This window comes from Styela clava, chromosome 15, assembly GCF_964204865.1.
Source record: "Styela clava chromosome 15, kaStyClav1.hap1.2, whole genome shotgun sequence".
Taxonomy (NCBI): Eukaryota; Metazoa; Chordata; class Ascidiacea; order Stolidobranchia; family Styelidae; genus Styela; species Styela clava.
The window spans coordinates 7,655,390-7,674,747 of record NC_135264.1 but is presented as its reverse complement, the minus strand read 5'-3'; the positions used below and the strand labels follow the sequence as shown (position 1 = coordinate 7,674,747).

The following is a 19,358-nucleotide window of genomic DNA, read 5'->3' as shown; positions in this document are numbered from 1 at the left end:
TCGCCTACAACCATACCACGTTGAAGGCACCCGATCTCGTTCGATCTCGGAAGTTAAGCAATGTCGGGCTCGGTTAGTACTTGCATGGGTGACAGGCTGGGAATACCGAGTGTCGTAGGCTTTTTGTCGCCGTTTCATTTGATTTTGCTCTGTTTTCCAACAACTGCAAAATACAAATAGCCGAATAGACTACTACTTTATCGCCTACAACCATACCACGTTGAATGCACCCGATCTCGTTCGATCTCGAAAGTTAAGCAATGTCGGGCTCGGTTAGTACTTGCATGGGTGACCGGCTGGGAATACCGAGTGTCGTAGGCTTTTCGTCGCCGTTTCATTCGATTTTGCTCTGTTTTCCAACAACTGCGAAATACAAATAGCCGAATAGACTACTACTTTATCGCCTACAACCATACCACGTTGAATGCACCCGATCTCGTTCGATCTCGGAAGTTAAGCAATGTCGGGCTCGGTTAGTACTTGCATGGGTGACCGGCTGAGAATACCGAGTGTCGTAGGCTTTTTGTCGCCGTTTCACTCGATTTTGCTCTGTTTTCCAACAACTGCGAAATACAAATAGCCGAATAGACTACTACTTTATCGCCTACAACCATACTACGTTGAATGCACCCGATCTCGTTTGATCTCGGAAGTTAAGCAATGTCGGGCTCGGTTAGTACTTGCATGGGTGACAGGCTGGGAATACCGAGTGTCGTAGGCTTTTTGTCGCCGTTTCATTCGATTTTGCTCTGTTTTCCAACAACTGCGAAATACAAATAGCCGAATAGACTACTACTTTATCGCCTACAACCATACCACGTTGAATGCACCCGATCTCGTTCGATCTCGAAAGTTAAGCAATGTCGGGCTCGGTTAGTACTTGCATGGGTGACCGGCTGGGAATACCGAGTGTCGTAGGCTTTTCGTCGCCGTTTCATTCGATTTTGCTCTGTTTTCCAACAACTGCGAAATACAAATAGCCGAATAGACTTCTACTTTATCGCCTACAACCATACCACGTTGAATGCACCCGATCTCGTTCGATCTCGGAAGTTAAGCAATGTCGGGCTCGGTTAGTACTTGCATGGGTGACCGGCTGGGAATACCGAGTGTCGTAGGCTTTTTGTCGCCGTTTCACTCGATTTTGCTCTGTTTTCCAACAACTGCGAAATAAAAATAGCCGAATACACTACTACTTTATCGCCTACAACCATACCACGTTGAATGCACCCGTTACCTTTCGATCTCGGAAGTTAAGCAATGTCGGGCTCGGTTAGTACTTGCATGGGTGACCGGCTGGGAATACCGAGTGTCGAAGGCTTTTCGTCGCCGTTTCATTCGATTTTGCTCTGTTTTCCAACAACTGCGAAATACAAATAGCCGAATAGACTACTACTTTATCGCCTACAACCATACCACGTTGAATGCACCCGATCTCGTTCGATCTCCGAAGTTAAGCAATGTCGGGCTCGGTTAGTACTTGCATGTGTGACCTGCTGGGAGTACCGAGTGTCGTAGGCTTTTCGTCGCCGTTTCATTCGATTTTGCTCTGTTTTTCAACAACTGCGAAATACAAATAGCCGAATAGACTACTACTTTATCGCCTACAACCATACCACGTTGAATGCACTCGATCTCGGAAGTTAAGCAATGTCGGGCTCGGTTAGTACTTGCATGGGTGACCGGCTGGGAATACCGAGTGTCGTAGGCTTTTCGTCGCCGCTTCATTCGATTTTGCTCTGTTTTCCAACAACTGCAAAATACAAATAGCCGAATAGACTAGTACTTTATCGCCTACAACCATACCACGTTGAATGCACCCGATCTCGTTCGATCTCGGAAGTTAAGCAATGTCGGGCTCGGTTAGTACTTGCATGGGTGACCGGCTGGGAATACCGAGTGTCGTAGGCTTTTCGTCGCCGTTTCATTCGATTTTGCTCTGTTTTCCAACAACTGCGAAATACAAATAGCCGAATAGACTACTACTTTATTGCCTACAACCATACCACGTTGAATGCACCCGATCTCGTTCGATCTCGGAAGTTAAGCAATGTCGGGCTCGGTTAGTACTTGCATGGGTGACCGGCCGGGAATACCGAGTGTCGTAGGCTTTTTTTTCGTCGCCGTTCCATTCGTTTTTTCTCTGTTTTCTAACAACTGCAAAATACAAATAGCAGAACAGACTACTACTTTATCGACTACAACCATACCACGTTGAATGCACCCGATCTCGTTCGATCTCGGAAGTTAAGCAATGTCGAGCTCGGTTAGTACTTGCATGGGTGACCGGCTGGGAATACCGAGTGTCGTAGGCTTCTCGTCGCCGCTTCATTCGATTTTGCTCTGTTTTCCAACAACTGCAAAATACAAATAGCCGAATAGACTACTACTTTATCGCCTACAACCATACCACGTTGAATGCACCCGATCTCGTTCGATCTCGGAAGTTAAGCAATATCGGGCTCGGTTAGTACTTGCATGGGTGACCGGCTGGGAATACCGAGTGTCGTAGGCTTTTCGTCGCCGTTTCATTCGATTTTGCTCTGTTTTCCAACAACTGCGAAATACAAATAGCCGAATAGACTACTACTTTATCGCCTACAACCATACCACGTTGAATGCACCCAATCTCGTTCGATCTCAGAAGTTAAGCAATGTCGGGCTCGGTTAGTACTTGCATGGGTGACCGGCTGGGAATACCGAGTGTCGTAGGCTTTTTGTCGCCGTTTCACTCGATTTTGCTCTGTTTCCCAACAACTTCGAAATACAAATAGCCGAATACACAACTACTTTATCGCCTACAACCATACCACGTTGAATGCACCCGTTATCTTTCGATCTCGGAAGTTAAGCAATGTCGGGCTCGGTTAGTACTTGCATGGGTGACCGGCTGGGAATACCGAGTGTCGTAGGCTTTTCGTCGCCGTTTCATTCGATTTTGCTCTGTTTTCCAACAACTGCGAAATACAAATAGCCGAATAGACTACTACTTTATCGCCTACAACCATACCACGTTGAATGCACCCGATCTCGTTCGATCTCGGAAGTTAAGCAATGTCGGGCTCGGTTAGTACTTGCATGGGTGACCTGCTGGGAATACCGAGTGTCGTAGGCTTTTCGTCGCCGTTTCATTCGATTTTGCTCTGTTTTTCAACAACTGCGAAATACAAATAGCCGAATAGACTACTACTTTATCGCCTACAACCATACCACGTTGAATGCACTCGATCTCGGAAGTTAACACGTCGGACTTATCTTCACCACGCCGAACGGGGACGACGGTCGCTTGAGCAAGGTTTGATGAGCAGCCGTCACTTAAGCAATGTCGGGCTCGGTTAGTACTTGCATGGGTGACCGGCTGGGAATACCGAGTGTCGTAGGCTTTTAGTCGCCGTTTCATTCGATTTTGCTCTGTTTTCCAACAACTGCGAAATACAAATAGCCGAATAGACTACTACTTTATCGCCTACAACCATACCACGTTGAATGCACCCGTTATCGTTCGATCTCGGAAGTTAAGCAATGTCAGGCTCGGTTAGTACTTGCATGGGTGACCGGCATGGAATACCGAGTGTCGTAGCCTTTTCGTCGCCGTTTCATTCGATTTTGCTCTGTTTTCCAACAACTGCGAAATACAAATAGCCGAATAGACTACTACTTTATCGCCTACAACCATACCACGTTGAATGCACCCGATCTCGTTCGATCTCCGAAGTTAAGCAATGTCGGGCTCGGTTAGTACTTGCATGGGTGACCGGCTGGGAATACCGAGTGTCGTAGGCTTTTCGTCGCCGTTTCATTCGATTTTGCTCTGTTTTCCAACAACTGCGAAATACAAATAGCCGAATAGACTACTACTTTATCGCCTACAACCATACCACGTCGAATGCACCCGATCTCGTTCGATCTCGGAAGTTAAGCAATGTCGGGCTCGGTTAGTACTTGCATGGGTGACCGGCTGGGAATACCGAGTGTCGTAGGCTTTTCGTCGCCGCTTCATTCGATTTTGCTCTGTTTTCCAACAACTGCAAAATACAAATAGCCGAATAGACTACTACTTTATCGCCTACAACCATACCACGTTGAATGCACCCGATCTCGTTCGATCTCGGAAGTTAAGCAATGTCGGGCTCGGTTAGTACTTGCATGGGTGACCAGCTGGGAATACCGAGTGTCGTAGGCTTTTCGTCGCCGTTTCATTCGATTTTGCTCTGTTTTCCAACAACTGCGAAATACAAATAGCCGAATAGACTACTACTTTATTGCCTACAACCATACCACGTTGAATGCACCCGATCTCGTTCGATCTCGGAAGTTAAGCAATGTCGGGCTCGGTTAGTACTTGCATGGGTGACCGGCCGGGAATACCGAGTGTCGTAGGCTTTTTTTTCGTCGCCGTTCCATTCGTTTTTTCTCTGTTTTCTAACAACTGCAAAATACAAATAGCAGAACAGACTACTACTTTATCGACTACAACCATACCACGTTGAATGCACCCGATCTCGTTCGATCTCGGAAGTTAAGCAATGTCGGGCTCGGTTAGTACTTGCATGGGTGACCTGCTGAGAATACCGAGTGTCGTAGGCTTTTCGTCGCCGCTTCATTCGATTTTGCTCTGTTTTCCAACAACTGCAAAATACAAATAGCCGAATAGACTACTACTTTATCGCCTACAACCATACCACGTTGAATGCACCCGATCTCGTTCGATCTCGGAAGTTTAGCAATGTCGGGCTCGGTTAGTACTTGCATGGGTGACCGGCTGGGAATACCGAGTGTCGTAGGCTTTTCGTCGCCGTTTCATTCGATTTTGCTCTGTTTTCCAACAACTGCGAAATACAAATAGCCGAATAGACTACTACTTTATCGCCTACAACCATACCACATTGAATGCACCCGATCTCGTTCGATCTCGGAAGTTAAGCAATGTCGGGCTCGGTTAGTACTTGCATGGGTGACCGGCTGGGAATACCGAGTGTCGTAGGCTTTTCGTCGCCGTTTCATTCGATTTTGCTCTGTTTTCCAACAACTGCAAAATACAAATAGCCGAATAGACTACTAGTTTATCGCCTACAACCATACCACGTTGAATGCACCCGATCTCGTTCGATCTCGGAAGTTAAGCAGTGTCGGGCTCGGTTAGTACTTGCATGGGTGACCGGCTGGGAATACCGAGTGTCGTAGGCTTTTCGTCGCCGTTTCATTCGATTTTGCTCTGTTTTCCAACAACTGCGAAATACAAATAGCCGAATAGACTACTACTTTATCGCCTACAACCATACCACGTTGAATGCACCCGATCTCGTTCGATCTCAGAAGTTAAGCAATGTCGGGCTCGGTTAGTACTTGCATGGGTGACCGGCTGGGAATACCGAGTGTCGTAGGCTTTTTGTCGCCGTTTCACTCGATTTTGCTCTGTTTTCCAACAACTTCGAAATACAAATAGCCGAATACACTACTACTTTATCGCCTACAACCATACCACGTTGAATGCACCCGTTATCTTTCGATCTCGGAAGTTAAGCAATGTCGGGCTCGGTTAGTACTTGCATGGGTGACCGGCTGGGAATACCGAGTGTCGTAGGCTTTTCGTCGCCGTTTCATTCGATTTTGCTCTGTTTTCCAACAACTGCGAAATACAAATAGCCGAATAGACTACTACTTTATCGCCTACAACCAAACCACGATGAATGCACCCGATCTCGGAAGTTAAGCAATGTCGGGCTCGGTTAGTACTTGCATGGGTGACCTGCTGGGAATACCGAGTGTCGTAGGCTTTTCGTCGCCGTTTCATTCGATTTTGCTCTGTTTTTCAACAACTGCGAAATACAAATAGCCGAATAGACTACTACTTTATCGCCTACAACCATACCACGTTGAATGCACTCGATCTCGGAAGTTAAGCAATGTCGGGCTCGGTTAGTACTTGCATGGGTGACCGGCTGGGAATACCGAGTGTCGTAGGCTTTTAGTCGCCGTTTCATTCGATTTTGCTCTGTTTTCCAACAACTGCGAAATACAAATAGCCGAATAGACTACTACTTTATCGCCTACAACCATACCACGTTGAATGCACCCGTTATCGTTCGATCTCGGAAGTTAAGCAATGTCAGGCTCGGTTAGTACTTGCATGGGTGACCGGCATGGAATACCGAGTGTCGTAGCCTTTTCGTCGCCGTTTCATTCGATTTGATCTGTTTTCCAACAACTGCGAAATACAAATAGCCGAATAGACTACTACTTTATCGCCTACAACCATACCACGTTGAATGCACCCGATCTCGTTCGATCTCGGAAGTTAAGCAATGTCGGGCTCGGTTAGTACTTGCATGGGTGACCGGCTGGGAATACCGAGTGTCGTAGGCTTTTCGTCGCCGTTTCATTCGATTTTGCTCTGTTTTCCAACAACTGCGAAATACAAATAGCCGAATAGACTACTACTTTATCGCCTACAACCATACCACGTCGAATGCACCCGATCTCGTTCGATCTCGGAAGTTAAGCAATGTCGGGCTCGGTTAGTACTTGCATGGGTGACCGGCTGGGAATACCGAGTGTCGTAGGCTTTTCGTCGCCGCTTCATTCGATTTTACTCTGTTTTCCAACAACTGCAAAATACAAATAGCCGAATAGACTACTACTTTATCGCCTACAACCATACCACGTTGAATGCACCCGATCTCGTTCGATCTCGAAAGTTAAGCAATGTCGGGCTCGGTTAGTACTTGCATGGGTGACCAGCTGGGAATACCGAGCGTCGTAGGCTTTTCGTCGCCGTTTCATTCGATTTTGCTCTGTTTTCCAACAACTGCGAAATACAAATAGCCGAATAGACTACTACTTTATTGCCTACAACCATACCACGTTGAATGCACCCGATCTCGTTCGATCTCGGAAGTTAAGCAATGTCGGGCTCGGTTAGTACTTGCATGGGTGACCGGCCGGGAATACCGAGTGTCGTAGGCTTTTTTTTCGTCGCCGTTCCATTCGTTTTTTCTCTGTTTTCTAACAACTGCAAAATACAAATAGCAGAACAGACTACTACTTTATCGACTACAACCATACCACGTTGAATGCACCCGATCTCGTTCGATCTCGGAAGTTAAGCAATGTCGGGCTCGGTTAGTACTTGCATGGGTGACCGGCTGGGAATACCGAGTGTCGTAGGCTTTTCGTCGCCGCTTCATTCGATTTTGCTCTGTTTTCCAACAACTGCAAAATACAAATAGCCGAATAGACTACTACTTTATCGCCTACAACCATACCACGTTGAATGCACCCGATCTCGTTCGATCTCGGAAGTTTAGCAATGTCGGGCTCGGTTAGTACTTGCATGGGTGACCGGCTGGGAATACCGAGTGTCGTAGGCTTTTCGTCGCCGTTTCATTCGATTTTGCTCTGTTTTCCAACAACTGCGAAATACAAATAGCCGAATAGACTACTACTTTATCGCCTACAACCATACCACGTTGAATGCACCCGATCTCGTTCGATCTCGGAAGTTAAGCAATGTCGGGCTCGGTTAGTACTTGCATGGGTGACCGGCTGGGAATACCGAGTGTCGTAGGCTTTTCGTCGCCGTTTCATTCGATTTTGCTCTGTTTTCCAACAACTGCGAAATACAAATAGCCGAATAAACTACTACTTTATCGCCTACAACCATACCACGTTGAAGGCACCCGATCTCGTTCGATCTCGGAAGTTAAGCAATGTCGGGCTCGGTTAGTACTTGCATGGGTGACAGGCTGGGAATACCGAATGTCGTAGGCTTTTTGTCGCCGTTTCATTTGATTTTGCTCTGTTTTCCAACAACTGCGAAATACAAATAGCCGAATAGACTACTACTTTATCGCCTACAACCATACCACGTTGAATGCACCCGATCTCGTTCGATCTCGGAAGTTAAGCAATGTCGGGCTCGGTTAGTACTTGCATGGGTGACCGGCTGGGAATACCGAGTGTCGTAGGCTTTTCGTCGCCGCTTCATTCGATTTTACTCTGTTTTCCAACAACTGCAAAATACAAATAGCCGAATAGACTACTACTTTATCGCCTACAACCATACCACGTTGAATGCACCCGATCTCGTTCGATCTCGAAAGTTAAGCAATGTCGGGCTCGGTTAGTACTTGCATGGGTGACCAGCTGGGAATACCGAGCGTCGTAGGCTTTTCGTCGCCGTTTCATTCGATTTTGCTCTGTTTTCCAACAACTGCGAAATACAAATAGCCGAATAGACTACTACTTTATTGCCTACAACCATACCACGTTGAATGCACCCGATCTCGTTCGATCTCGGAAGTTAAGCAATGTCGGGCTCGGTTAGTACTTGCATGGGTGACCGGCCGGGAATACCGAGTGTCGTAGGCTTTTTTTTCGTCGCCGTTCCATTCGTTTTTTCTCTGTTTTCTAACAACTGCAAAATACAAATAGCAGAACAGACTACTACTTTATCGACTACAACCATACCACGTTGAATGCACCCGATCTCGTTCGATCTCGGAAGTTAAGCAATGTCGCGCTCGGTTAGTACTTGCATGGGTGACCGGCTGGGAATACCGAGTGTCGTAGGCTTTTCGTCGCCGCTTCATTCGATTTTGCTCTGTTTTCCAACAACTGCAAAATACAAATAGCCGAATAGACTACTACTTTATCGCCTACAACCATACCACGTTGAATGCACCCGATCTCGTTCGATCTCGGAAGTTTAGCAATGTCGGGCTCGGTTAGTACTTGCATGGGTGACCGGCTGGGAATACCGAGTGTCGTAGGCTTTTCGTCGCCGTTTCATTCGATTTTGCTCTGTTTTCCAACAACTGCGAAATACAAATAGCCGAATAGACTACTACTTTATCGCCTACAACCATACCACGTTGAATGCACCCGATCTCGTTCGATCTCGGAAGTTAAGCAATGTCGGGCTCGGTTAGTACTTGCATGGGTGACCGGCTGGGAATACCGAGTGTCGTAGGCTTTTCGTCGCCGTTTCATTCGATTTTGCTCTGTTTTCCAACAACTGCGAAATACAAATAGCCGAATAAACTACTACTTTATCGCCTACAACCATACCACGTTGAAGGCACCCGATCTCGTTCGATCTCGGAAGTTAAGCAATGTCGGGCTCGGTTAGTACTTGCATGGGTGACAGGCTGGGAATACCGAATGTCGTAGGCTTTTTGTCGCCGTTTCATTTGATTTTGCTCTGTTTTCCAACAACTGCGAAATACAAATAGCCGAATAGACTACTACTTTATCGCCTACAACCATACCACGTTGAATGCACCCGATCTCGTTCGATCTCGGAAGTTAAGCAATGTCGGGCTCGGTTAGTACTTGCATGGGTGACCGGCTGGGAATACCGAGTGTCGTAGGCTTTTCGTCGCCGTTTCATTCGATTTTGCTCTGTTTTCCAACAACTGCGAAATACAAATAGCCGAATAGACTACTACTTTATCGCCTACAACCATACCACGTTGAATGCACCCGATCTCGTTCGATCTCGGAAGTTAAGCAATGTCGGGCTCGGATAGTACTTGCATGGGTGACCGGCTGGGAATACCGAGTGTCGTAGGCTTTTCGTCGCCGTTTCATTCGATTTTGCTCTGTTTTCCAACAACTGCGAAATACAAATAGCCGAATAAACTACTACTTTATCGCCTACAACCATACCACGTTGAAGGCACCCGATCTCGTTCGATCTCGGAAGTTAAGCAATGTCGGGCTCGGTTAGTACTTGCATGGGTGACAGGCTGGGAATACCGAATGTCGTAGGCTTTTTGTCGCCGTTTCATTTGATTTTGCTCTGTTTTCCAACAACTGCGAAATACAAATAGCCGAATAGACTACTACTTTATCGCCTACAACCATACCACGTTGAATGCACCCGATCTCGTTCGATCTCGGAAGTTAAGCAATGTCGGGCTCGGTTAGTACTTGCATGGGTGACCGGCTGGGAATACCGAGTGTCGTAGGCTTTTCGTCGCCGCTTCATTCGATTTTACTCTGTTTTCCAACAACTGCAAAATACAAATAGCCGAATAGACTACTACTTTATCGCCTACAACCATACCACGTTGAATGCACCCGATCTCGTTCGATCTCGAAAGTTAAGCAATGTCGGGCTCGGTTAGTACTTGCATGGGTGACCAGCTGGGAATACCGAGCGTCGTAGGCTTTTCGTCGCCGTTTCATTCGATTTTGCTCTGTTTTCCAACAACTGCGAAATACAAATAGCCGAATAGACTACTACTTTATTGCCTACAACCATACCACGTTGAATGCACCCGATCTCGTTCGATCTCGGAAGTTAAGCAATGTCGGGCTCGGTTAGTACTTGCATGGGTGACCGGCCGGGAATACCGAGTGTCGTAGGCTTTTTTTTCGTCGCCGTTCCATTCGTTTTTTCTCTGTTTTCTAACAACTGCAAAATACAAATAGCAGAACAGACTACTACTTTATCGACTACAACCATACCACGTTGAATGCACCCGATCTCGTTCGATCTCGGAAGTTAAGCAATGTCGGGCTCGGTTAGTACTTGCATGGGTGACCGGCTGGGAATACCGAGTGTCGTAGGCTTTTCGTCGCCGCTTCATTCGATTTTGCTCTGTTTTCCAACAACTGCAAAATACAAATAGCCGAATAGACTACTACTTTATCGTCTACAACCATACCACGTTTAATGCACCCGATCTCGTTCGATCTCGGAAGTTTAGCAATGTCGGGCTCGGTTAGTACTTGCATGGGTGACCGGCTGGGAATACCGAGTGTCGTAGGCTTTTCGTCGCCGTTTCATTCGATTTTGCTCTGTTTTCCAACAACTGCGAAATACAAATAGCCGAATAGACTACTACTTTATCGCCTACAACCATACCACGTTGAATGCACCCGATCTCGTTCGATCTCGGAAGTTAAGCAATGTCGGGCTCGGTTAGTACTTGCATGGGTGACCGGCTGGGAATACCGAGTGTCGTAGGCTTTTCGTCGCCGTTTCATTCGATTTTGCTCTGTTTTCCAACAACTGCGAAATACAAATAGCCGAATAAACTACTACTTTATCGCCTACAACCATACCACGTTGAAGGCACCCGATCTCGTTCGATCTCGGAAGTTAAGCAATGTCGGGCTCGGTTAGTACTTGCATGGGTGACAGGCTGGGAATACCGAATGTCGTAGGCTTTTTGTCGCCGTTTCATTTGATTTTGCTCTGTTTTCCAACAACTGCGAAATACAAATAGCCGAATAGACTACTACTTTATCGCCTACAACCATACCACGTTGAATGCACCCGATCTCGTTCGATCTCGGAAGTTAAGCAATGTCGGGCTCGGTTAGTACTTGCATGGGTGACCGGCTGGGAATACCGAGTGTCGTAGGCTTTTCGTCGCCGTTTCATTCGATTTTGCTCTGTTTTCCAACAACTGCGAAATACAAATAGCCGAATAGACTACTACTTTATCGCCTACAACCATACCACGTTGAATGCAGCCGATCTCGTTCGATTTCGAAAGTTAAGCAATGTCGGGCTCGGTTAGTACTTGCATGGGTGACCGGCTGGGAATACCGAGTGTCGTAGGCTTTTCGTCGCCGTTTCATTCGATTTTGCTCTGTTTTCCAACAACTGCGAAATACAAATAGCCGAATAGACTACTACTTTATCGCCTACAACCATACCACGTTGAATGCACCCGATCTCGTTCGATCTCTGAAGTTAAGCAATGTCGGGCTCGGTTAGTACTTGCATGGGTGACCGGCTGGGAATACCGAGTGTCGTAGGCTTTTTGTCGCCGTTTCACTCGATTTTGCTCTGTTTTCCAACAACTGCGAAATACAAATAGCCGAATAGACTACTACTTTATCGCCTACAACCATACCACGTTGAATGCACCCGATCTCGTTTGATCTCGGAAGTTTAGCAATGTCGGGCTCGGTTAGTACTTGCATGGGTGACCGGCTGGGAATACCGAGTGTCGTAGGCTTTTCGTCGCCGTTTCATTCGATTTTGCTCTGTTTTCCAACAACTGCGAAATACAAATAGCCGAATAGACTACTACTTTATCGCCTACAACCATACCGCGTTGAATGCACCCGATCTCGTTCGATGTCGGAAGGTAAGCAATGTCGGGCTCGGTTAGTACTTGCATGGGTGACCGGCTGGGAATACCGAGTGTCGTAGGCTTTTCGTCGCCGTTTCATTCGATTTTGCTCTGTTTTCCAACAACTGCGAAATACAAATAGCCGAATAAACTACTACTTTATCGCCTACAACCATACCACGTTGAATGCACCCGATCTCGTTCGATCTCGGAAGTTAAGCAATGTCGGGCTCGGTTAGTACTTGCATGGGTGACAGGCTGGGAATACCGAGTGTCGTAGGCTTTTTGTCGCCGTTTCATTCGATTTTGCTCTGTTTTCCAACAACTGCGAAATACAAATAGCCGAATAGACTACTACTTTATCGCCTACAACCATACCACGTTGAATGCACCCGATCTCGTTCGATCTCGAAAGTTAAGCAATGTCGGGCTCGGTTAGTACTTGCATGGGTGACCGGCTGGGAATACCGAGTGTCGTAGGCTTTTCGTCGCCGTTTCATTCGATTTTGCTCTGTTTTCCAACAACTGCGAAATACAAATAGCCGAATAGACTACTACTTTATCGCCTACAACCATACCACGTTGAATGCACCCGATCTCGTTCGATCTCGGAAGTTAAGCAATGTCGGGCTCGGTTAGTACTTGCATGGGTGACCGGCTGGGAATACCGAGTGTCGTAGGCTTTTTGTCGCCGTTTCACTCGATTTTGCTCTGTTTTCCAACAACTGCGAAATACAAATAGCCGAATAGACTACTACTTTATCGCCTACAACCATACCACGTTGAATGCACTCGATCTCGGAAGTTAAGCAATGTCGGGCTCGGTTAGTACTTGCATGGGTGACCGGCTGGGAATACCGAGTGTCGTAGGCTTTTTGTCGCCGTTTCATTCGATTTTGCTCTGTTTTCCAACAACTGCGAAATACAAATAGCCGAATAGACTACTACTTTATCGCCTACAACCATACCACGTTGAATGCACCCGTTATCGTTCGATCTCGGAAGTTAAGCAATGTCAGGCTCGGTTAGTACTTGCATGGGTGACCGGCTGGGAATACCGAGTGTCGTAGGCTTTTCGTCGCCGTTTCATTCGATTTTGCTCTGTTTTCCAACAACTGCGAAATACAAATAGCCGAATAGACTACTACTTTATCGCCTACAACCATACCACGTTGAATGCACCCGATCTCGTTCGATCTCGGAAGTTAAGCAATGTCGGGCTCGGTTAGTACTTGCATGGGTGACCGGCTGGGAATACCGAGTGTCGTAGGCTTTTCGTCGCCGTTTCATTCGATTTTGCTCTGTTTTCCAACAACTGCGAAATACAAATAGCCGAATAGACTACTACTTTATCGCCTACAACCATACCACGTCGAATGCACCCGATCTCGTTCGATCTCGGAAGTTAAGCAATGTCGGGCTCGGTTAGTACTTGCATGGGTGCCTGCTGGGAGTACCGAGTGTCGTAGGCTTTTCGTCGCCGTTTCATTCGATTTTGCTCTGTTTTTCAACAACTGCGAAATGCAAATAGCCGAATAGACTACTACTTTATCGCCTACAACCATACCACGTTGAATGCACTCGATCTCGGAAGTTAAGCAATGTCGGGCTCGGTTAGTACTTGCATGGGTGACCGGCTGGGAATACCGAGTGTCGTAGGCTTTTTGTCGCCGTTTCATTCGATTTTGCTCTGTTTTCCAACAACTGCGAAATACAAATAGCCGAATAGACTACTACTTTATCGCCTACAACCATACCACGTTGAATGCACCCGTTATCGTTCGATCTCGGAAGTTAAGCAATGTCAGGCTCGGTTAGTACTTGCATGGGTGACCGGCTGGGAATACCGAGTGTCGTAGGCTTTTCGTCGCCGTTTCATTCGATTTTGCTCTGTTTTCCAACAACTGCGAAATACAAATAGCCGAATAGACTACTACTTTATCGCCTACAACCATACCACGTTGAATGCACCCGATCTCGTTCGATCTCGGAAGTTAAGCAATGTCGGGCTCGGTTAGTACTTGCATGGGTGACCGGCTGGGAATACCGAGTGTCGTAGGCTTTTCGTCGCCGTTTCATTCGATTTTGCTCTGTTTTCCAACAACTGCGAAATAAAAATAGCCGAATAGACTAATACTTTATCGCCTACAACCATACCACGTCGAATGCACCCGATCTCGTTCGATCTCGGAAGTTAAGCAATGTCGGGCTCGGTTAGTACTTGCATGGGTGACCGGCTGGGAATACCGAGTGTCGTAGGCTTTTCGTCGCCGCTTCATTCGATTTTGCTCTTTTTTCCAACAACTGCAAAATACAAATAGCCGAATAGACTACTACTTTATCGCCTACAACCATACCACGTTGAATGCACCCGATCTCGTTCGATCTCGGAAGTTAAGCAATGTCGGGCTCGGTTAGTACTTGCATGGGTGACCAGCTGGGAATACCGAGTGTCGTAGGCTTTTCGTCGCCGTTTCATTCGATTTTGCTCTGTTTTCCAACAACTGCGAAATACAAATAGCCGAATAGACTACTACTTTATTGCCTACAACCATACCACGTTGAATGCACCCGATCTCGTTTGATCTCGGAAGTTAAGCAATGTCGGGCTCGGTTAGTACTTGCATGGGTGACCGGCCGGGAATACCGAGTGTCGTAGGCTTTTTTTTCGTCGCCGTTCCATTCGTTTTTTCTCTGTTTTCTAACAACTGCAAAATACAAATAGCAGAACAGACTACTACTTTATCGACTACAACCATACCACGTTGAATGCACCCGATCTCGTTCGATCTCGGAAGTTAAGCAATGTCGGGCTCGGTTAGTACTTGCATGGGTGACCGGCTGGGAATACCGAGTGTCGTAGGCTTTTTTTTCGTCGCCGTTCCATTCGTTTTTTCTCTGTTTTCTAACAACTGCAAAATACAAATAGCAGAACAGACTACTACTTTATCGACTACAACAATACCACGTTGAATCCACCCGATCTCGTTCGATCTCGGAAGTTAAGCAATGTCGGGCTCGGTTAGTACTTGCATGGGTGACTGGCTGGGAATACCGAGTGTCGTAGGCTTTTCGTCGCCGCTTCATTCGATTTTGCTCTTTTTTCCAACAACTGCAAAATACAAATAGCCGAATAGACTACTACTTTATCGCCTACAACCATACCACGTTGAATGCACCCGATCTCGTTCGATCTCGGAAGTTAAGCAATGTCGGGCTCGGTTAGTACTTGCATGGGTGACCAGCTGGGAATACCGAGTGTCGTAGGCTTTTCGTCGCCGTTTCATTCGATTTTGCTCTGTTTTCCAACAACTGCGAAATACAAATAGCCGAATAGACTACTACTTTATTGCCTACAACCATACCACGTTGAATGCACCCGATCTCGTTCGATCTCGGAAGTTAAGCAATGTCGGGCTCGGTTAGTACTTGCATGGGTGACCGGCCGGGAATACCGAGTGTCGTAGGCTTTTTTTTCGTCGCCGTTACATTCGTTTTTTCTCTGTTTTCTAACAACTGCAAAATACAAATAGCAGAACAGACTACTACTTTATCGACTACAACCATACCACGTTGAATGCACCCGATCTCGTTCGATCTCGGAAGTTAAGCAATGTCGGGCTCGGTTAGTACTTGCATGGGTGACCGGCTGGGAATACCGAGTGTCGTAGGCTTTTTTTTCGTCGCCGTTCCATTCGTTTTTTCTCTGTTTTCTAACAACTGCAAAATACAAATAGCAGAACAGACTACTACTTTATCGACTACAACAATACCACGTTGAATCCACCCGATCTCGTTCGATCTCGGAAGTTAAGCAATGTCGGGCTCGGTTAGTACTTGCATGGGTGACTGGCTGGGAATACCGAGTGTCGTAGGCTTTTCGTCGCCGTTTCATTCGATTTTGCTCTGTTTTCCAACAACTGCGAAATACAAATAGCCGAATAGACTACCACTTTATCGCCTACTACCATACCACGTTGAATGCACCCGATCTCGTTCGATCTCGGAAGTTAAGCAATGTCGGGCTCGGTTAGTACTTGCATGGGTGACCGGCTGGGAATACCGAGTGTCGTAGGCTTTTCGTCGCCGTTTCATTCGATTTTGCTCTGTTTTCCAACAACTGCGAAATACAAATAGTCGAATAGACTACTACTTTATCGCCTACAACCATACCACGTTGAATGCACCCGATCTCGTTCGATCTCGGAAGTTAAGCAATGTCGGGCTCGGTTAGTACTTGCATGGGTAACCGGCTGGGAATACCGAGTGTCGTAGGCTTTTCGTCGCCGTTTCATTCGTTTTTGCTCTGTTTTCCAACAACTACGAAATACAAATAGCCGAATAGACTACTACTTTATCGCCTACAACCATACCACGTTGAATGCACCCGATCTCGTTCGATCTCGGAAGTTAAGCAATGTCGGGCTCGGTTAGTACTTGCATGGGTGACAGGCTGGGAATACCGAGTGTCGTAGGCTTTTTGTCGCTGTTTCATTCGATTTTGCTCTGTTTTCCAACAACTGCGAAATACAAATAGCCGAATAGACTACTACTTTATCGCCTACAACCATACCACGTTGAATGCACCCGATCTCGTTCGATCTCGGAAGTTGAGCAATGTCGGGCTCGGTTAGTACTTGCATGGGTGACCGGCTGGGAATACCGAGTGTCGTAGGCTTTTCGTCGCCGTTTCATTCGATTTTGCTCTGTTTTCCAACAACTGCGAAATACAAATAGCCGAATAGATTACTACTTTATCGCCTACAACCATACCACGTTGAATGCACCCGTTATAGTTCGATCTCGGAAGTTAAGCAATGTCGGGCTCGGTTAGTACTTGCATGGGTGACCGGCTGGGAATACCGAGTGTCGTAGGCTTTTCGTCGCCGTTTCATTCGATTTTGCTCTGTTTTCCAACAACTGCGAAATACAAATAGCCGAATAGACTACTACTTTATCGCCTACAACCATACCACGTTGAATGCACCCGATCCCGTTCGATCTCGGAAGTTAAGCAATGTCGGGCTCGGTTAGTACTTGCATGGGTGACCTGCTGGGAATACCGAATGTCGTAGGCTTTTCGCCGCCGTTTCATTCGATTTTGCTCTGTTTTCCAACAACTGCGAAATACAAATAACCGAATAGACTACTACTTTATCGCCTACAACCATACCACGTTGAATGCACTCGATTTCGGAAGTTAAGCAATGTCGGGCTCGGTTAGTACTTGCATGGGTGACCGGCTGGGAATACCGAGTGTCGTAGGCTTTTTGTCGCCGTTTCATTCGATTTTGCTCTGTTTTCCAACAACTGCGAAATACAAATAGCCGAATAGACTACTACTTTCTCGCCTACAACCATACCACGTTGAATGCACCCGATCTCGTTCGATCTCCGAAGTTAAGCAATGTCGGGCTCGATTAGTACTTGCATGGGTGACCAACTGGGAATACCGAGTGTCGTAGGCTTTTCGTCGCCGTTTCCTTCGATTTTGCTCTGTTTTCCAACAACTGCGAAATACAAATAGCCGAATAGACTACTACTTTATCGCCTACAACCATACCACGTTGAATGCACCCGATCTCGTTCGATCTCGGAAGTTAAGCAATGTCGGGCTCGGTTAGTACTTGCATGGGTGACCGGCTGGGAATACCGAGTGTCGTAGGCTTTTTGTCGCCGTTTCACTCGATTTTGCTCTGTTTTCCAACAACTGCGAAATACAAATAGCCGAATACACTACTACTTTATCGCCTACAATCATACCACGTTGAATGCACCCGTTATCGTTCGATCTCGGAAGTTAAGCAATGTCAGGCTCGGTTAGTACTTGCATGGGTGACCGGCTGGGAATACCTAGTGTCGTAGGCTTTTCGTCGCCGTTTCATTCGATTTTGCTCTGTTTTCCAACAACTGCGAAATACAAATAGCCGAATAGACTACTACTTTATCGCCTACAACCATACCACGTTGAATGCACCCGATCTCGTTCGATCTCGGAAGTTAAGCAATGTCGGGCTCGGTTAGTACTTGCATGGGTGACTGGCTGGGAATACCGAGTGTCGTAGGCTTTTCGTCGCCGTTTCATTCGATTTTGCTCTGTTTTCCAACAACTGCGAAATACAAATAGTCAAATAGACTACTACTTTATCGCCTACAACCATACCACGTCGAATGCACCCGATCTCGTTCGATCTCGGAAGGTAAGCAATGTCGGGCTCGGTTAGTACTTGCATGGGTGACCGGCTGGGAATACCGAGTGTCGTAGGCTTCTCGTCGCCGCTTCATTCGATTTTGCTCTGTTTTCCAACAACTGCGAAATACAAATAGCCGAATAGACTACTACTTTATCGCCTACAACCATACCACGTTGAATGCACCCGATCTCGTTCGATCTCCGAAGTTAAGCAATGTCGGGCTCGGTTAGTACTTGCATGGGTGACCGGCTGGGAATACCGAGTGTCGTAGGCTTTTCGTCGCCGTTTCATTCGATTTTGCTCTGTTTTCCAACAACTGCGAAATACAAATAGCCGAATAGACTACTACTTTCTCGCCTACAACCATACCACGTTGAATGCACCCGATCTCGTTCGATCTCGGAAGTTAAGCAATGTCGGGCTCGGTTAGTACTTGCATGGGTGACCGGCTGGGAATACCGAGTGTCGTAGGCTTTTTGTCGCCGTTTCATTCGATTTTGCTCTGTTTTCCAACAACTGCGAAATACAAATAGCCGAATAGACTACTACTTTATCGCCTACAACCATACCACGTTGAATGCACCCGATCTCGTTCGATCTCGGAAGTTAAGCAATGTCGGGCTCGGTTAGTACTTGCATGGGTGACCGGCTGGGAATACCGAGTGTCGTAGGCTTTTCGTCGCCGTTTCATTCGATTTTGCTCTGTTTTCCAACAACTGCGAAATACAAATAGCCGAATAGACTACTACTTTATCGCCTACAACCATACCACCTTGAATGCACCCGATCTCGTTCGATCTCGGAAGTTAAGCAATGTCGGACTCGGTTAGTACTTGCATGGGTGACCGGCTGGGAATGCCGAGTGTCGTAGGCTTTTTGTCGCCGTTTCATTCGATTTTGCTCTGTTTTCCAACAACTGCGAAATACAAATAGCCGAATAGACTACTACTCTATCGCCTACAACCATACCACGTTGAATGCACTCGATCTCGGAAGTTAAGCAATGTCGGGCTCGGTTAGTACTTGCATGGGTGACCGGCTGGGAATACCGAGTGTCGTAGGCTTTTTG

At 46.8% G+C, this 19,358-nt stretch overlaps 67 non-coding genes and 29 pseudogenes across 67 annotated transcripts; all 96 read left to right on the top strand.

Moving 5' to 3' along the window:
* The first annotated feature begins 2 nt into the window (after positions 1 to 2).
* Positions 3 to 121, top strand: LOC144417275 (5S ribosomal RNA). The gene has a single exon (XR_013473168.1). It is a non-coding gene; the product is annotated as a 5S ribosomal RNA (ribosomal RNA).
* Positions 122 to 202: 81 nt separating this feature from the next.
* LOC144415375 (5S ribosomal RNA) lies at positions 203 to 321 on the top strand. Its single transcript, XR_013471267.1, has one exon. It is a non-coding gene; the product is annotated as a 5S ribosomal RNA (ribosomal RNA).
* Positions 322 to 402: 81 nt separating this feature from the next.
* Positions 403 to 521, top strand: LOC144414508 (5S ribosomal RNA). The gene has a single exon (XR_013470398.1). It is a non-coding gene; the product is annotated as a 5S ribosomal RNA (ribosomal RNA).
* An 81-nt stretch (positions 522 to 602) lies between these two features.
* Positions 603 to 721, top strand: LOC144417675 (5S ribosomal RNA; annotated as a pseudogene).
* An 81-nt stretch (positions 722 to 802) lies between these two features.
* Positions 803 to 921, top strand: LOC144415374 (5S ribosomal RNA). Its single transcript, XR_013471266.1, has one exon. It is a non-coding gene; the product is annotated as a 5S ribosomal RNA (ribosomal RNA).
* Positions 922 to 1,002: 81 nt separating this feature from the next.
* LOC144413428 (5S ribosomal RNA) lies at positions 1,003 to 1,121 on the top strand. Its single transcript, XR_013469455.1, has one exon. It is a non-coding gene; the product is annotated as a 5S ribosomal RNA (ribosomal RNA).
* An 81-nt stretch (positions 1,122 to 1,202) lies between these two features.
* LOC144411950 (5S ribosomal RNA) lies at positions 1,203 to 1,321 on the top strand (annotated as a pseudogene).
* An 81-nt stretch (positions 1,322 to 1,402) lies between these two features.
* LOC144418067 (5S ribosomal RNA) lies at positions 1,403 to 1,521 on the top strand (annotated as a pseudogene).
* An 81-nt stretch (positions 1,522 to 1,602) lies between these two features.
* On the top strand, positions 1,603 to 1,711 carry LOC144412345 (5S ribosomal RNA; annotated as a pseudogene).
* An 81-nt stretch (positions 1,712 to 1,792) lies between these two features.
* On the top strand, positions 1,793 to 1,911 carry LOC144413427 (5S ribosomal RNA). Its single transcript, XR_013469454.1, has one exon. It is a non-coding gene; the product is annotated as a 5S ribosomal RNA (ribosomal RNA).
* An 81-nt stretch (positions 1,912 to 1,992) lies between these two features.
* LOC144414625 (5S ribosomal RNA) lies at positions 1,993 to 2,111 on the top strand. The gene has a single exon (XR_013470514.1). It is a non-coding gene; the product is annotated as a 5S ribosomal RNA (ribosomal RNA).
* An 85-nt stretch (positions 2,112 to 2,196) lies between these two features.
* Positions 2,197 to 2,315, top strand: LOC144417240 (5S ribosomal RNA). The gene has a single exon (XR_013473133.1). It is a non-coding gene; the product is annotated as a 5S ribosomal RNA (ribosomal RNA).
* Positions 2,316 to 2,396: 81 nt separating this feature from the next.
* On the top strand, positions 2,397 to 2,515 carry LOC144415859 (5S ribosomal RNA). Its single transcript, XR_013471753.1, has one exon. It is a non-coding gene; the product is annotated as a 5S ribosomal RNA (ribosomal RNA).
* An 81-nt stretch (positions 2,516 to 2,596) lies between these two features.
* LOC144417622 (5S ribosomal RNA) lies at positions 2,597 to 2,715 on the top strand (annotated as a pseudogene).
* An 81-nt stretch (positions 2,716 to 2,796) lies between these two features.
* LOC144418185 (5S ribosomal RNA) lies at positions 2,797 to 2,915 on the top strand (annotated as a pseudogene).
* Positions 2,916 to 2,996: 81 nt separating this feature from the next.
* LOC144414532 (5S ribosomal RNA) lies at positions 2,997 to 3,115 on the top strand. The gene has a single exon (XR_013470422.1). It is a non-coding gene; the product is annotated as a 5S ribosomal RNA (ribosomal RNA).
* Positions 3,116 to 3,464: 349 nt separating this feature from the next.
* LOC144413042 (5S ribosomal RNA) lies at positions 3,465 to 3,583 on the top strand (annotated as a pseudogene).
* An 81-nt stretch (positions 3,584 to 3,664) lies between these two features.
* Positions 3,665 to 3,783, top strand: LOC144416522 (5S ribosomal RNA). Its single transcript, XR_013472415.1, has one exon. It is a non-coding gene; the product is annotated as a 5S ribosomal RNA (ribosomal RNA).
* An 81-nt stretch (positions 3,784 to 3,864) lies between these two features.
* Positions 3,865 to 3,983, top strand: LOC144415457 (5S ribosomal RNA). The gene has a single exon (XR_013471349.1). It is a non-coding gene; the product is annotated as a 5S ribosomal RNA (ribosomal RNA).
* Positions 3,984 to 4,064: 81 nt separating this feature from the next.
* LOC144415214 (5S ribosomal RNA) lies at positions 4,065 to 4,183 on the top strand. The gene has a single exon (XR_013471106.1). It is a non-coding gene; the product is annotated as a 5S ribosomal RNA (ribosomal RNA).
* Positions 4,184 to 4,264: 81 nt separating this feature from the next.
* LOC144414624 (5S ribosomal RNA) lies at positions 4,265 to 4,383 on the top strand. The gene has a single exon (XR_013470513.1). It is a non-coding gene; the product is annotated as a 5S ribosomal RNA (ribosomal RNA).
* Positions 4,384 to 4,468: 85 nt separating this feature from the next.
* On the top strand, positions 4,469 to 4,587 carry LOC144415424 (5S ribosomal RNA). Its single transcript, XR_013471316.1, has one exon. It is a non-coding gene; the product is annotated as a 5S ribosomal RNA (ribosomal RNA).
* Positions 4,588 to 4,668: 81 nt separating this feature from the next.
* LOC144416272 (5S ribosomal RNA) lies at positions 4,669 to 4,787 on the top strand. Its single transcript, XR_013472165.1, has one exon. It is a non-coding gene; the product is annotated as a 5S ribosomal RNA (ribosomal RNA).
* An 81-nt stretch (positions 4,788 to 4,868) lies between these two features.
* Positions 4,869 to 4,987, top strand: LOC144412194 (5S ribosomal RNA). The gene has a single exon (XR_013469050.1). It is a non-coding gene; the product is annotated as a 5S ribosomal RNA (ribosomal RNA).
* Positions 4,988 to 5,068: 81 nt separating this feature from the next.
* LOC144414642 (5S ribosomal RNA) lies at positions 5,069 to 5,187 on the top strand. Its single transcript, XR_013470531.1, has one exon. It is a non-coding gene; the product is annotated as a 5S ribosomal RNA (ribosomal RNA).
* Positions 5,188 to 5,268: 81 nt separating this feature from the next.
* LOC144416002 (5S ribosomal RNA) lies at positions 5,269 to 5,387 on the top strand. Its single transcript, XR_013471896.1, has one exon. It is a non-coding gene; the product is annotated as a 5S ribosomal RNA (ribosomal RNA).
* An 81-nt stretch (positions 5,388 to 5,468) lies between these two features.
* Positions 5,469 to 5,587, top strand: LOC144418184 (5S ribosomal RNA; annotated as a pseudogene).
* Positions 5,588 to 5,668: 81 nt separating this feature from the next.
* Positions 5,669 to 5,777, top strand: LOC144412843 (5S ribosomal RNA; annotated as a pseudogene).
* An 81-nt stretch (positions 5,778 to 5,858) lies between these two features.
* Positions 5,859 to 5,967, top strand: LOC144412343 (5S ribosomal RNA; annotated as a pseudogene).
* Positions 5,968 to 6,048: 81 nt separating this feature from the next.
* Positions 6,049 to 6,167, top strand: LOC144413041 (5S ribosomal RNA; annotated as a pseudogene).
* Positions 6,168 to 6,247: 80 nt separating this feature from the next.
* On the top strand, positions 6,248 to 6,366 carry LOC144413426 (5S ribosomal RNA). Its single transcript, XR_013469453.1, has one exon. It is a non-coding gene; the product is annotated as a 5S ribosomal RNA (ribosomal RNA).
* Positions 6,367 to 6,447: 81 nt separating this feature from the next.
* Positions 6,448 to 6,566, top strand: LOC144415456 (5S ribosomal RNA). The gene has a single exon (XR_013471348.1). It is a non-coding gene; the product is annotated as a 5S ribosomal RNA (ribosomal RNA).
* Positions 6,567 to 6,647: 81 nt separating this feature from the next.
* On the top strand, positions 6,648 to 6,766 carry LOC144416215 (5S ribosomal RNA). Its single transcript, XR_013472109.1, has one exon. It is a non-coding gene; the product is annotated as a 5S ribosomal RNA (ribosomal RNA).
* Positions 6,767 to 6,847: 81 nt separating this feature from the next.
* Positions 6,848 to 6,966, top strand: LOC144414622 (5S ribosomal RNA). The gene has a single exon (XR_013470511.1). It is a non-coding gene; the product is annotated as a 5S ribosomal RNA (ribosomal RNA).
* Positions 6,967 to 7,051: 85 nt separating this feature from the next.
* LOC144415262 (5S ribosomal RNA) lies at positions 7,052 to 7,170 on the top strand. Its single transcript, XR_013471154.1, has one exon. It is a non-coding gene; the product is annotated as a 5S ribosomal RNA (ribosomal RNA).
* Positions 7,171 to 7,251: 81 nt separating this feature from the next.
* Positions 7,252 to 7,370, top strand: LOC144416271 (5S ribosomal RNA). Its single transcript, XR_013472164.1, has one exon. It is a non-coding gene; the product is annotated as a 5S ribosomal RNA (ribosomal RNA).
* An 81-nt stretch (positions 7,371 to 7,451) lies between these two features.
* Positions 7,452 to 7,570, top strand: LOC144413425 (5S ribosomal RNA). The gene has a single exon (XR_013469452.1). It is a non-coding gene; the product is annotated as a 5S ribosomal RNA (ribosomal RNA).
* Positions 7,571 to 7,651: 81 nt separating this feature from the next.
* Positions 7,652 to 7,770, top strand: LOC144418225 (5S ribosomal RNA; annotated as a pseudogene).
* An 81-nt stretch (positions 7,771 to 7,851) lies between these two features.
* LOC144413423 (5S ribosomal RNA) lies at positions 7,852 to 7,970 on the top strand. Its single transcript, XR_013469450.1, has one exon. It is a non-coding gene; the product is annotated as a 5S ribosomal RNA (ribosomal RNA).
* An 81-nt stretch (positions 7,971 to 8,051) lies between these two features.
* LOC144416214 (5S ribosomal RNA) lies at positions 8,052 to 8,170 on the top strand. The gene has a single exon (XR_013472108.1). It is a non-coding gene; the product is annotated as a 5S ribosomal RNA (ribosomal RNA).
* An 81-nt stretch (positions 8,171 to 8,251) lies between these two features.
* LOC144414621 (5S ribosomal RNA) lies at positions 8,252 to 8,370 on the top strand. The gene has a single exon (XR_013470510.1). It is a non-coding gene; the product is annotated as a 5S ribosomal RNA (ribosomal RNA).
* An 85-nt stretch (positions 8,371 to 8,455) lies between these two features.
* Positions 8,456 to 8,574, top strand: LOC144417553 (5S ribosomal RNA; annotated as a pseudogene).
* Positions 8,575 to 8,655: 81 nt separating this feature from the next.
* Positions 8,656 to 8,774, top strand: LOC144416270 (5S ribosomal RNA). Its single transcript, XR_013472163.1, has one exon. It is a non-coding gene; the product is annotated as a 5S ribosomal RNA (ribosomal RNA).
* An 81-nt stretch (positions 8,775 to 8,855) lies between these two features.
* Positions 8,856 to 8,974, top strand: LOC144413422 (5S ribosomal RNA). Its single transcript, XR_013469449.1, has one exon. It is a non-coding gene; the product is annotated as a 5S ribosomal RNA (ribosomal RNA).
* An 81-nt stretch (positions 8,975 to 9,055) lies between these two features.
* On the top strand, positions 9,056 to 9,174 carry LOC144418224 (5S ribosomal RNA; annotated as a pseudogene).
* Positions 9,175 to 9,255: 81 nt separating this feature from the next.
* On the top strand, positions 9,256 to 9,374 carry LOC144413421 (5S ribosomal RNA). The gene has a single exon (XR_013469448.1). It is a non-coding gene; the product is annotated as a 5S ribosomal RNA (ribosomal RNA).
* Positions 9,375 to 9,455: 81 nt separating this feature from the next.
* LOC144414422 (5S ribosomal RNA) lies at positions 9,456 to 9,574 on the top strand. The gene has a single exon (XR_013470312.1). It is a non-coding gene; the product is annotated as a 5S ribosomal RNA (ribosomal RNA).
* An 81-nt stretch (positions 9,575 to 9,655) lies between these two features.
* LOC144418223 (5S ribosomal RNA) lies at positions 9,656 to 9,774 on the top strand (annotated as a pseudogene).
* An 81-nt stretch (positions 9,775 to 9,855) lies between these two features.
* LOC144413420 (5S ribosomal RNA) lies at positions 9,856 to 9,974 on the top strand. The gene has a single exon (XR_013469447.1). It is a non-coding gene; the product is annotated as a 5S ribosomal RNA (ribosomal RNA).
* Positions 9,975 to 10,055: 81 nt separating this feature from the next.
* On the top strand, positions 10,056 to 10,174 carry LOC144416213 (5S ribosomal RNA). Its single transcript, XR_013472107.1, has one exon. It is a non-coding gene; the product is annotated as a 5S ribosomal RNA (ribosomal RNA).
* An 81-nt stretch (positions 10,175 to 10,255) lies between these two features.
* On the top strand, positions 10,256 to 10,374 carry LOC144414620 (5S ribosomal RNA). Its single transcript, XR_013470509.1, has one exon. It is a non-coding gene; the product is annotated as a 5S ribosomal RNA (ribosomal RNA).
* Positions 10,375 to 10,459: 85 nt separating this feature from the next.
* Positions 10,460 to 10,578, top strand: LOC144415261 (5S ribosomal RNA). The gene has a single exon (XR_013471153.1). It is a non-coding gene; the product is annotated as a 5S ribosomal RNA (ribosomal RNA).
* An 81-nt stretch (positions 10,579 to 10,659) lies between these two features.
* Positions 10,660 to 10,778, top strand: LOC144417420 (5S ribosomal RNA). Its single transcript, XR_013473313.1, has one exon. It is a non-coding gene; the product is annotated as a 5S ribosomal RNA (ribosomal RNA).
* An 81-nt stretch (positions 10,779 to 10,859) lies between these two features.
* LOC144413419 (5S ribosomal RNA) lies at positions 10,860 to 10,978 on the top strand. The gene has a single exon (XR_013469446.1). It is a non-coding gene; the product is annotated as a 5S ribosomal RNA (ribosomal RNA).
* Positions 10,979 to 11,059: 81 nt separating this feature from the next.
* LOC144418222 (5S ribosomal RNA) lies at positions 11,060 to 11,178 on the top strand (annotated as a pseudogene).
* An 81-nt stretch (positions 11,179 to 11,259) lies between these two features.
* LOC144413417 (5S ribosomal RNA) lies at positions 11,260 to 11,378 on the top strand. The gene has a single exon (XR_013469444.1). It is a non-coding gene; the product is annotated as a 5S ribosomal RNA (ribosomal RNA).
* An 81-nt stretch (positions 11,379 to 11,459) lies between these two features.
* LOC144417825 (5S ribosomal RNA) lies at positions 11,460 to 11,578 on the top strand (annotated as a pseudogene).
* An 81-nt stretch (positions 11,579 to 11,659) lies between these two features.
* LOC144416133 (5S ribosomal RNA) lies at positions 11,660 to 11,778 on the top strand. The gene has a single exon (XR_013472027.1). It is a non-coding gene; the product is annotated as a 5S ribosomal RNA (ribosomal RNA).
* Positions 11,779 to 11,859: 81 nt separating this feature from the next.
* On the top strand, positions 11,860 to 11,978 carry LOC144416682 (5S ribosomal RNA). The gene has a single exon (XR_013472575.1). It is a non-coding gene; the product is annotated as a 5S ribosomal RNA (ribosomal RNA).
* Positions 11,979 to 12,059: 81 nt separating this feature from the next.
* Positions 12,060 to 12,178, top strand: LOC144417493 (5S ribosomal RNA; annotated as a pseudogene).
* Positions 12,179 to 12,259: 81 nt separating this feature from the next.
* Positions 12,260 to 12,378, top strand: LOC144416929 (5S ribosomal RNA). Its single transcript, XR_013472821.1, has one exon. It is a non-coding gene; the product is annotated as a 5S ribosomal RNA (ribosomal RNA).
* An 81-nt stretch (positions 12,379 to 12,459) lies between these two features.
* LOC144415373 (5S ribosomal RNA) lies at positions 12,460 to 12,578 on the top strand. The gene has a single exon (XR_013471265.1). It is a non-coding gene; the product is annotated as a 5S ribosomal RNA (ribosomal RNA).
* An 81-nt stretch (positions 12,579 to 12,659) lies between these two features.
* On the top strand, positions 12,660 to 12,778 carry LOC144413416 (5S ribosomal RNA). Its single transcript, XR_013469443.1, has one exon. It is a non-coding gene; the product is annotated as a 5S ribosomal RNA (ribosomal RNA).
* An 81-nt stretch (positions 12,779 to 12,859) lies between these two features.
* Positions 12,860 to 12,968, top strand: LOC144412342 (5S ribosomal RNA; annotated as a pseudogene).
* An 81-nt stretch (positions 12,969 to 13,049) lies between these two features.
* LOC144412048 (5S ribosomal RNA) lies at positions 13,050 to 13,168 on the top strand (annotated as a pseudogene).
* An 81-nt stretch (positions 13,169 to 13,249) lies between these two features.
* On the top strand, positions 13,250 to 13,368 carry LOC144413415 (5S ribosomal RNA). The gene has a single exon (XR_013469442.1). It is a non-coding gene; the product is annotated as a 5S ribosomal RNA (ribosomal RNA).
* An 81-nt stretch (positions 13,369 to 13,449) lies between these two features.
* On the top strand, positions 13,450 to 13,567 carry LOC144418047 (5S ribosomal RNA; annotated as a pseudogene).
* An 81-nt stretch (positions 13,568 to 13,648) lies between these two features.
* Positions 13,649 to 13,757, top strand: LOC144412341 (5S ribosomal RNA; annotated as a pseudogene).
* An 81-nt stretch (positions 13,758 to 13,838) lies between these two features.
* Positions 13,839 to 13,957, top strand: LOC144412047 (5S ribosomal RNA; annotated as a pseudogene).
* Positions 13,958 to 14,038: 81 nt separating this feature from the next.
* Positions 14,039 to 14,157, top strand: LOC144413414 (5S ribosomal RNA). Its single transcript, XR_013469441.1, has one exon. It is a non-coding gene; the product is annotated as a 5S ribosomal RNA (ribosomal RNA).
* An 81-nt stretch (positions 14,158 to 14,238) lies between these two features.
* Positions 14,239 to 14,357, top strand: LOC144415455 (5S ribosomal RNA). Its single transcript, XR_013471347.1, has one exon. It is a non-coding gene; the product is annotated as a 5S ribosomal RNA (ribosomal RNA).
* Positions 14,358 to 14,438: 81 nt separating this feature from the next.
* Positions 14,439 to 14,557, top strand: LOC144415203 (5S ribosomal RNA). Its single transcript, XR_013471095.1, has one exon. It is a non-coding gene; the product is annotated as a 5S ribosomal RNA (ribosomal RNA).
* An 81-nt stretch (positions 14,558 to 14,638) lies between these two features.
* LOC144414887 (5S ribosomal RNA) lies at positions 14,639 to 14,757 on the top strand. Its single transcript, XR_013470778.1, has one exon. It is a non-coding gene; the product is annotated as a 5S ribosomal RNA (ribosomal RNA).
* Positions 14,758 to 14,842: 85 nt separating this feature from the next.
* On the top strand, positions 14,843 to 14,961 carry LOC144415260 (5S ribosomal RNA). Its single transcript, XR_013471152.1, has one exon. It is a non-coding gene; the product is annotated as a 5S ribosomal RNA (ribosomal RNA).
* An 85-nt stretch (positions 14,962 to 15,046) lies between these two features.
* Positions 15,047 to 15,165, top strand: LOC144417774 (5S ribosomal RNA; annotated as a pseudogene).
* An 81-nt stretch (positions 15,166 to 15,246) lies between these two features.
* LOC144415192 (5S ribosomal RNA) lies at positions 15,247 to 15,365 on the top strand. Its single transcript, XR_013471084.1, has one exon. It is a non-coding gene; the product is annotated as a 5S ribosomal RNA (ribosomal RNA).
* Positions 15,366 to 15,446: 81 nt separating this feature from the next.
* On the top strand, positions 15,447 to 15,565 carry LOC144414619 (5S ribosomal RNA). The gene has a single exon (XR_013470508.1). It is a non-coding gene; the product is annotated as a 5S ribosomal RNA (ribosomal RNA).
* An 85-nt stretch (positions 15,566 to 15,650) lies between these two features.
* On the top strand, positions 15,651 to 15,769 carry LOC144415258 (5S ribosomal RNA). The gene has a single exon (XR_013471150.1). It is a non-coding gene; the product is annotated as a 5S ribosomal RNA (ribosomal RNA).
* Positions 15,770 to 15,854: 85 nt separating this feature from the next.
* On the top strand, positions 15,855 to 15,973 carry LOC144417773 (5S ribosomal RNA; annotated as a pseudogene).
* Positions 15,974 to 16,054: 81 nt separating this feature from the next.
* LOC144414522 (5S ribosomal RNA) lies at positions 16,055 to 16,173 on the top strand. The gene has a single exon (XR_013470412.1). It is a non-coding gene; the product is annotated as a 5S ribosomal RNA (ribosomal RNA).
* Positions 16,174 to 16,254: 81 nt separating this feature from the next.
* LOC144414824 (5S ribosomal RNA) lies at positions 16,255 to 16,373 on the top strand. The gene has a single exon (XR_013470714.1). It is a non-coding gene; the product is annotated as a 5S ribosomal RNA (ribosomal RNA).
* An 81-nt stretch (positions 16,374 to 16,454) lies between these two features.
* LOC144416928 (5S ribosomal RNA) lies at positions 16,455 to 16,573 on the top strand. Its single transcript, XR_013472820.1, has one exon. It is a non-coding gene; the product is annotated as a 5S ribosomal RNA (ribosomal RNA).
* Positions 16,574 to 16,654: 81 nt separating this feature from the next.
* On the top strand, positions 16,655 to 16,773 carry LOC144416232 (5S ribosomal RNA). Its single transcript, XR_013472126.1, has one exon. It is a non-coding gene; the product is annotated as a 5S ribosomal RNA (ribosomal RNA).
* An 81-nt stretch (positions 16,774 to 16,854) lies between these two features.
* Positions 16,855 to 16,973, top strand: LOC144412152 (5S ribosomal RNA; annotated as a pseudogene).
* An 81-nt stretch (positions 16,974 to 17,054) lies between these two features.
* On the top strand, positions 17,055 to 17,173 carry LOC144415046 (5S ribosomal RNA). The gene has a single exon (XR_013470938.1). It is a non-coding gene; the product is annotated as a 5S ribosomal RNA (ribosomal RNA).
* Positions 17,174 to 17,254: 81 nt separating this feature from the next.
* On the top strand, positions 17,255 to 17,363 carry LOC144412783 (5S ribosomal RNA; annotated as a pseudogene).
* Positions 17,364 to 17,444: 81 nt separating this feature from the next.
* On the top strand, positions 17,445 to 17,563 carry LOC144416606 (5S ribosomal RNA). The gene has a single exon (XR_013472499.1). It is a non-coding gene; the product is annotated as a 5S ribosomal RNA (ribosomal RNA).
* Positions 17,564 to 17,644: 81 nt separating this feature from the next.
* On the top strand, positions 17,645 to 17,763 carry LOC144413413 (5S ribosomal RNA). The gene has a single exon (XR_013469440.1). It is a non-coding gene; the product is annotated as a 5S ribosomal RNA (ribosomal RNA).
* An 81-nt stretch (positions 17,764 to 17,844) lies between these two features.
* On the top strand, positions 17,845 to 17,963 carry LOC144412127 (5S ribosomal RNA; annotated as a pseudogene).
* Positions 17,964 to 18,044: 81 nt separating this feature from the next.
* Positions 18,045 to 18,163, top strand: LOC144415387 (5S ribosomal RNA). The gene has a single exon (XR_013471279.1). It is a non-coding gene; the product is annotated as a 5S ribosomal RNA (ribosomal RNA).
* Positions 18,164 to 18,244: 81 nt separating this feature from the next.
* On the top strand, positions 18,245 to 18,363 carry LOC144416893 (5S ribosomal RNA). The gene has a single exon (XR_013472786.1). It is a non-coding gene; the product is annotated as a 5S ribosomal RNA (ribosomal RNA).
* Positions 18,364 to 18,444: 81 nt separating this feature from the next.
* LOC144416521 (5S ribosomal RNA) lies at positions 18,445 to 18,563 on the top strand. The gene has a single exon (XR_013472414.1). It is a non-coding gene; the product is annotated as a 5S ribosomal RNA (ribosomal RNA).
* An 81-nt stretch (positions 18,564 to 18,644) lies between these two features.
* LOC144413412 (5S ribosomal RNA) lies at positions 18,645 to 18,763 on the top strand. The gene has a single exon (XR_013469439.1). It is a non-coding gene; the product is annotated as a 5S ribosomal RNA (ribosomal RNA).
* An 81-nt stretch (positions 18,764 to 18,844) lies between these two features.
* LOC144413404 (5S ribosomal RNA) lies at positions 18,845 to 18,963 on the top strand. Its single transcript, XR_013469438.1, has one exon. It is a non-coding gene; the product is annotated as a 5S ribosomal RNA (ribosomal RNA).
* An 81-nt stretch (positions 18,964 to 19,044) lies between these two features.
* Positions 19,045 to 19,163, top strand: LOC144416681 (5S ribosomal RNA). The gene has a single exon (XR_013472574.1). It is a non-coding gene; the product is annotated as a 5S ribosomal RNA (ribosomal RNA).
* Positions 19,164 to 19,244: 81 nt separating this feature from the next.
* On the top strand, positions 19,245 to 19,353 carry LOC144412340 (5S ribosomal RNA; annotated as a pseudogene).
* The last annotated feature ends 5 nt before the right edge of the window (positions 19,354 to 19,358 follow it).